General features: G+C 42.1%; 1 pseudogene across 1 annotated transcript; it reads left to right on the top strand.

Moving 5' to 3' along the window:
- Nucleotides 1-6,687: 6,687 nt before the first annotated feature.
- Nucleotides 6,688-8,242, top strand: LOC311615418 (dystrophia myotonica WD repeat-containing protein-like; annotated as a pseudogene). The gene has a single exon. The product of its transcript is annotated as a dystrophia myotonica WD repeat-containing protein-like (transcript).
- The last annotated feature ends 220 nt before the right edge of the window (nucleotides 8,243-8,462 follow it).

Below are 8,462 nucleotides of genomic sequence, written 5' to 3' on the forward strand. Positions count from 1 at the left end.
AACTCGTCAATCTAAAAGAAATGGACATATTTCTAGAAAAATATGACCTTCCAAAACTCAACCAAGAGGAATAAAAAATCCGAGTAGGCCAATAACTATGAAGGAATTTGAAGCAGCAATCCAAAAACTTCCAACAAAAGCCCTGGACCAGATGGCTTTATAGGGGAGTTTTATCAAACATTCAAAAAACAAATAAAACCTATCTTTCTCAGACTCTTCTAAAAAAAAAAAATCAAGAGGAAGGAACACTTCCAAGATCTTTCTATAATGCCAGCATTACCCTAATCCCAAAACCAGATAAACACAATACAAAGAAAGAGAATTATAGGCCAATATCCCTCATAAACATAGACACCAAAATTCTCAACAAAATTCTAAAACAAAGTCCAGCATTACATTAGAAAGATCATACACCATGACCAAGTGGGATTTATTCCCAGGATGCAAGGATGGTACAATATCCACAAATCAATAATCATGATACACCACATAAACAACTTGAGAGATAAAAACCATATAATCATATCCAGTGATTTAGAAAAAAGCATTTGGCAAGTTCCAACATCCTTTCTTGATAAAAACTCTCAGCAAAGTGGGAATAGAAGGATCATACCTCAACATAACAAAAGCCATATTTGACAAACCCACAGCCAACATCTTACTCAATGGACAAACACTAAAACAATTTCCCCTATTAACAGGAACAAGACAGGGATTTCCATTCTCACCACTCCTGTTCAACATACCGTGTTTCCCTGAAAATAAGACATCCTCCGAAAATAAGACCTAGCACAACTTTGGGAGAAAATATTAATATAAGACACTGTCTTATTTTCGGGGAAACAGGGTAGTACTGGAAGCACTAGCCATTGCAATCAGACAAGAAGAAGAAATAAAAGACATCCAAATTGGAAAAGAAGAAGTAAAACTGTCCTTATTTGCAGATGACATGATATTGTACGTAGAAAACCTCAAAGAATCCATAAAAAAAAAATACTATACTTGCCCTGGCCGGTTTGGCTCACTGGATAGAGCATCAGCCTGGGGACCAAAGGGTCCCAGGTTCAATTCCTGTCAAGGGCATGTATTTTGGTTGCATGCACATCCCCAGTAGGGGGTGTGCAGGAGGCAGCTGATTGATGTTTCTTTCTCATCGATGTTTCTAACTCTCTTATTCCTCTCCCTCTCTGTAAAAAATCGATAAAATATATATATTTAAAAACGTACTAGACTTAATAAAGGAATTTGGCAATGTAGGATACAAAATTAACACTCAGAAGTCTATAATTTTTCTATGCACCAATAATGAACTCACAGAAAGAGAAACTAAAAAAAAAAAAATCAAATTCCATTTAACACTGCCACAACAAAATTAAGATACCTAAGAATAAATTTAACCAAGGATATAAAGGACCTCTACTCAGAAAATTTCAGGACACTGACAAAAGAAATAGAGGAAGACATGAACAAATTGAAGAATATACAATGTTCATGAATTGTTAGAATCAATATCATTAAAATGTCCATACTATCCAAACCAATCTATGGATTCAATGCAAACCCCATTAAAATACCAATGACATACTTCAAAGACATAAAAAAAATTCTCCAAAAATTCATATGGAATAAAAAAAAAAAGACCCCAAATAGCTGCAGGAATCTTGAGAAAGAAGAACAAGGTTGGAGGGAACATAATACCAGATGTAAAGCTATCCTACAAAGCCACTCTTCTCAAAACTGCCTGTTACTGGCACAAGAATAGACGTATAGACCAGTGGAACAGAACAGAGAACCCAGAAATCGACCCAAGCCATTATGCTCAATTAATATTTGACAAAGGAGGCAAGAGCATACAATGGAATCAATATGGTGTTGGGAAAGTTGGAAAAATACATGCAAAAAAAATGAAACTAGACCACCAACTTACACCATACACAAAAATATACTCAGAATGCATAAAGGACTTAAGTGTAAGACAGGAAACCATAAAAATCTTAGAAGAAGCCATAGGCAGCAAAATAGCAGACATTTTTGTAGCAATATCTTTACCGATACAGTTCCTAGGACAACAGAAACTAAGGATAAAATAAAGAAATGGGACTACACCAAAATCAAAAGCTTCTACATAGCAAAAGAAGCCATCAACAAAACAATAAGAAATCCCACTGCATGGGAGAACATATTTGCCAATGTTATCTCCAGTAAGTGTTTAATCAATATTTACAGGGAACTCATACAACTTAGTAAAAGGAAAATAAACAACCCAATTTAAAAAAAAATGGGCAAATGACCTAAATAGACACTTTTTGAAAGAGAATATACAGAAAGCCAAGAGCCATATGAAAACATTCTCAAAGTCACTAATCATCTGAAAGATGCAAATCAAAACGACAATGAGGTGCCATCTCACATCTGTCTCAGAATGGCTATCATCAACAAATCAACAAACGACAAGTGCTGGAGAGGATGCAGAGAAAAAGGAGCCCTCATGCACTGCTGGTGGGAATGCAGACTGGTGCAGCCACTGTGGAGAACAGTATGGAGTTTCCCAAAAAAATTTAAAATGAAACTGCCATTTGACCCAGTAATACCACTTCTAGGAATATATCACACACACACACACACACACACACACACACAAACAAAAACAAAAAACAAACAAACAAACAAAAAAACACAAACACCAATCAGAAGGGATATATGCACTCCTATGTTCATAGTAGCACAATTTACAAACAGCCTAAATGCCCATCAGCAGATGAGTGGATTTAAAAACTGTGTTACATCTACACAGTGGAATACTACACTGCTATAAAAAAACAAGAAGGCATTCTTACCATTTACAACAGCATAGATGGAACTGGATATCATTATGCTAAGCGAAATAAGTCAGTCAGCAAAAGATAAATACTACACGATCTCACTTATTTGTGGAATATAAAGAACATTATAAACCAATGAACAAAAATAGATACAGATGGAAAGGAACATTGAACAGACTGTCAAGCTATAGCAGAAAGGCAGGGGATGGTGGGAAGGTAAGAGATCAACTGACTTGTATGCATGCATATAAGCATAACCAATGAACACAAGACACTTAGGGGGGGTGACGACATAAGCTGGGGGTAGGGGAAGATGTGGAGGGCTGTCAATGGGGAAATATGGAGACAAATGTACTACTATTTGTAATACTCTCTAAACAATAAAATAAAAAATTTAAAAATAATAACATTTAGCCTCCAGGCAGAAGCAATTATCCCATCCTGTTTGAAAAAAACACTCACCACACCTGAGGATGATTGCCTGGGGTGCAATTCAAGTTGGAATTTTATCAGTGTGTAGGCAGATGTGGTCTCTGGTGGCTTTGAGTTGTTGCCTAATCAAATTAGTCAGAAACAGATTTTAACACTGTCCTGCACTAGAGATTGAGAAGTGTAGAGGATCTACTTAATACATAGTCACAAACCCCAACAGATAGCCAAAATGAAGAGACAAAGAAACAATCCCAAATGAAGGAACTAGAGAATTCTCCAGAAGAAGAGATAAATGAAACAGAAATAAGAAGTTTATCTGAAACAGTTCAGAGTAATGATGGTAAAGATGCTCAACACCATGAAAAAAGATATTTGTATATACAAAAGGCCCACCGACCGGCTAGTACATGTGACGTGCACTGGCAATTTAAAAATAAACATTGGCTCACGCAAGGAAATTTTTCCCATCGAATTTCTTAATAGTATTACTCCTTTGGGAATGCCAAGTCATAAATTAAAATTGAATGTAGGTGCAATCATCATGCTACTGAGAAATCTTAATAGTTAATGGGGTCTTTGTAATGGTACTAGATTTATTATGAAAAGGTTGCAACCTAACATAATCGAAGCTGCAGTATTAACAGGATCTGAGGAAGGAGAGGTTGTTCTGATTCCAAGAATTGATTTGTCCCTGTCTGACACTGGCCTTTTATTTAAATTAATTCAAAGACAGTTTCTCATGATGCCAGCATTTGCGATGACTATTAATAAATCACAAGGCAAACTCTAGACAGAGTAGGAATATTCCTACCTGAACCTGTTTTCAGACATGGGCAGTTATATGTTGCTTTCTCTCCAATTCAAAGAGCGTGTGACATTAAAGTTAAAGTTGTAAATATTTTATCACAAGGGAAATTAGTCAAGCACTCTGAAAGTGTTTTTACTCTTAATGTGGTGTACAGGGAGATATTAGAATAAGTTTAATCAATTTATCAGTTATTGTTTTTATCAATGTTGTTTTTATATCATGTTTTTGTTGTTTTTATATCATGTTTTTATTGTATAATATCATGTTTTGTTTTTATATGTCTCTGTTGTTATATCATGTTGTTGTTTACTTATTAATCAATTTATCAATTATTGTTTTTATCAATGTTGATTTTATATCATATTTTTGTTATTTTTATATAATGTCTTTTTTGTGTTTTTTTTAATATATATTGTATTGATTTTTACAGAGAGAAAGAGAGAGGGATAGAGAGTTAGAAACATCAATGAGAGAGAATCATCAATCAGCTGCCTCTTGCACACATCCTACTGGGGATGTGCCCGCAACCAAGGTACATGCCCTTGACCTTTCAGTCCTCAGGCTGACGCTCTATCCACTGAGCCAAACCGGTTTCAGCATCTTTGTTGTTTTTATAGCATGTTGTTATTGTTTATTTATTAATCAATTTATATATTATTTTCATATACATTTTAGTAATTTTCTTTCACCTCTATAAGTAATTTTCTTTCACTTCTATTATAGAGAAAGGGAGAATAGCTCTATTAAAATATTTTGTATTTTAATTTTATAATACTATATTACATATACTATTTTGACATGTAATTTTTTGCAGTAACTTAATTACTACAAGAATATTTCTTCTGCCCATTCAAGCGTAATACAGAAACCCTCCTACCTGAGACACTTCTGATCCTCATAGCCAATTGGCTTGGAGATCAACGCTTCCCAGTGATACCAACAACAAGCAAGGTTTAACAACAAGACTGCACACACAGCCCACAAAGGGCTACACCAAGACTGTCCACCTCAGGTAACTGGGAGGCTGACTCACTGAACCATATAGGACACTTTAGCACACAAAGCCACCCTACCAACTCAGGGAAGCTGTGAAAATGCCGAGACAAGGAAATAGATCCCAAACAAAAGAAATGGAGGAAAAGAAGAGACTGGATATAGAGTTCAAAACCACGCTTATAAAGTTTTTCAAGAATTTCCTAGAAAATGTCGATAAGACCTATGAGGAGATGAAAAGGGATCAACAAGAAATAATAAGGGATCAACAAGAAATAAAGAATACATTGTCGGAAATAAAAAAAAATATTATACAGAGTCCTAAAAACAGAATGGAAGATCGCAAGAATCAAGTCAAAGATTTGGAACATAAAGAGCCAGAAGACACTCCTCTGCAGAAGCAAGAAGATAAGAGAATCCAGAAAGTTGGAGATAATGTAAGAAACCTCTGGGACAACTTCAAGCGAACCAACATCAGAATTATGGGGGTCCCAGAAGATGAGAGAGAGCAAGATAGTGAAAGAAATAGTGACAGAAAACTTCCCCCACCTGGTGAAATAATTAGATTTACAAGTCCAGGAAGCGCACAGAACTCCAAACAAAAGGAATCCAAAGAAGACCACACCAAGACACATCATAATTAAAATTCCAAGAGCAAAAGACAAAGAGAGAATATTAAAAGCAGCAAGAGCAAAGCAGGTAGTTACCTATAAAGGAGCACCTATACGATTGTCAGCTGATTTCTCAACAGAAATTATGCAGGCCAGACGGGAATGGCAAGAAATATTCAAGGTGGTGAATAGCAAGAACTTATAGCTAAAATACTCTACCCAGCAAAGCTATCACTCAGAATTGAAGGCCAGATAAAGAGCTTCACTAATAAGAAAAAGCTAAAGGAGTTCATCACCACCAAACCAGAATTATATGAATTGCTGAAGGGGGTTCTTTCGGAAGAGAAAGTAAATAATGATAAAAACTATGAACAACAAATACATAACTATCAACAAATGAATCTAAAAACCAAGGGAATTTTAAAAATCTGATGAACAATATTAACTGGTGAATATAATAGAATCAGAGGTATGGAAGGGGAGTGAAAACTGACGATTCTCGGGTAAAAGGGGAGAGGGGGGTGTGGGAAGAGACTGAACATAAACTGTGCACCTATGGATGAGGACAATGGGGGTTGGGGAAAGGGCAGAGGGTGGGGTGGGAACTTGGTAGAGAGGAGCAATGGAGGGGGAGTGGAAATGAGGAACATTTGTAATAATATGAACAATAAAGATTTAAAAAAAGAATATTTCTTCTAATTAATTTCCTTTCAATGAGCACAAATCCATCCACTGGGCCACTAGTAGTATCTATGAAAGAAAGGACAATCTGAGATAAAGAATGACATAACACAAATAAAGAACACATTGGAAAGAATACACATCAGATTAGGGGGAGTTGAGGATTGAATCGGTGAATTAGAATGAGAGTTGAAAATAATCAATAATAAAACTAAAAAGAAAAAATAATTAAAAACAAGAGGACAGGGCAGGGGGCCCAGCGGCAGGCGGCGGTCGCCCAGTGGCGGGGCCCGAGGGGCGCCCAAGATGGCGGAGGGCGGCTCGGGGCCTGGGCGCCTCCATGGGGGACTGCCTGGAGATCAAGTCCCAGCTCCGCACCCGCCAGGGCTTCTACAAGCTGCTCCCCAGAGACGGCGCTTCTCGTCTCAACAAGCCAATCGACAAGCGGATCTATAGGGGCGCCCAGACCACCTGCCACGACTTCAACCAGTTCACTGCTGCCACAGAGACCATCTTTCTGCTGGTGGGCTTCTCCGCCGACCAGGTGCAGTGCCTGGGTCTCATCAAGAAGGACACCAGCAAGCTGTTCAGTGAAGAGCGGCTGATTGACAAGACCAAGGCGACGCACCCAAAGTGGCTGCCGGAATCGGAGAGCCTGTTCCTGGCATCGCACGCCAGCGGCCGCCTGTACCTGTACAATGTCAGCCACCCGTGCGCGTCCGCACCCTCCTACCCCCCTAGTACAGCCTGCTGAACCAGGAGGAGGGCTTCGCCATACTCGCCAAGAGCAAGGCACCCCGCAACCCGCTGGTCAAGTGGGCGGTGGGCGAGGTGCCCCTCAATGAGTTTGCCTTCTCGTCGGACCGCAGGCACCTGGCCTGTGTCAGCCAGGACGGCTGCCTGACCGTCTTTCACTTTGACTCCAAGCTCCTGCGGGGGCTCATGAAGAGCTACTTTGGGGGCCTGCTCTGCGTGTGCTGAAGCCCCGACGGGCGCTACGTGGTGACGGGCGGGGAGGACGACCTGGTCACCGTGTGGTCCTTCTCTGAGGGCCACGTGGTGGCCTGCGGCCACGGCCACAAGTCTTGGGTCAATGCCGTGGCCTTCGACCCCTACACAACAAGGGCCGAGGAGGCGGCGGCAGCCAGTGGCGATGCTGAACGCAGTGTGGAGGAGGAGCCCGAGGTGGCCGGCCCAGGCTCCAAGGGGGAAGAGCCGCTCTCCACAATGCCCAAGGCCGGCTCCATCACTTACCGCTTCAGCTCGGCCGGCCAGGACACACAGTTTTGCCTGTGGGACCTCACCGAAGACGTGCTTTACCCACACCCACCCCTGGCCCGCACCCGCATGCTCCCTGGCAAGCCTAGCACCACACCGCCCGCTGCCTGCAGCTCCCGGGGTGGCAAGCCCTGCCCCGGGTCCCTGTCCCGCTCCAACAGCCTCCCACACCCAGCGGGCAGTGGCAAGGCGGGTGGCCCAGGCACAGTGACGGAGCTGGGCACTCCGTTTAGCATCGGCCGCTTTGCCACGCTCACGCTGCAGGATCAGAGGGACTGGGGGGCGGAGGAGCACAAGCGCTACTACAGCCTGGGCAACATGGGGCGGGGGGGAGGGGGGAGGACAGCAGCGGGGACAAGCCCAGTGGCACTGGTCCTCACAGTCGTCTGGACCCAGCCAAGGTGCTGGGTATGGCGTTGTGCCCGAGCATCTATGAGGTGCCCCAGCCAGCCCCTGGTGTGCAAGAAGATTGCCCAAAAGCAGCTGGAAGTCCTCCGTTCCTGGAGGACTGCATCATCACCGCCTGCCAGGAGGGCCTCATCTGCATCTGGGCCCCGCCAGGCAAGGCAGGCATCTCCTCCCAACCAGGCAACTCCCCAAGTGGCACCTTGGTGTAAAGCCCTGGATGCTGGGTTCCCTGCCCCACCTCGCCACCCAGCCAAAACCCTCCGCTGACCTCACGGATTAACCTATTAACAAGACTAACTATGACGGATGGGCTGCTCCGGCCCCCCACCCTGCACAAATTTGGGGGGCAGAGTGTCCCCTCCAGGCTGGCCTCAGCCTTGTCCCCACCCACTGCCAAGTACAACGACTCCTTCCGCTGAAACATCAGTG

Source organism: Pipistrellus hanaki, assembly GCF_964339955.1.
Source record: "Pipistrellus hanaki genome assembly, chromosome: X".
NCBI lineage: Eukaryota > Metazoa > Chordata > Mammalia > Chiroptera > Vespertilionidae > Pipistrellus > Pipistrellus hanaki.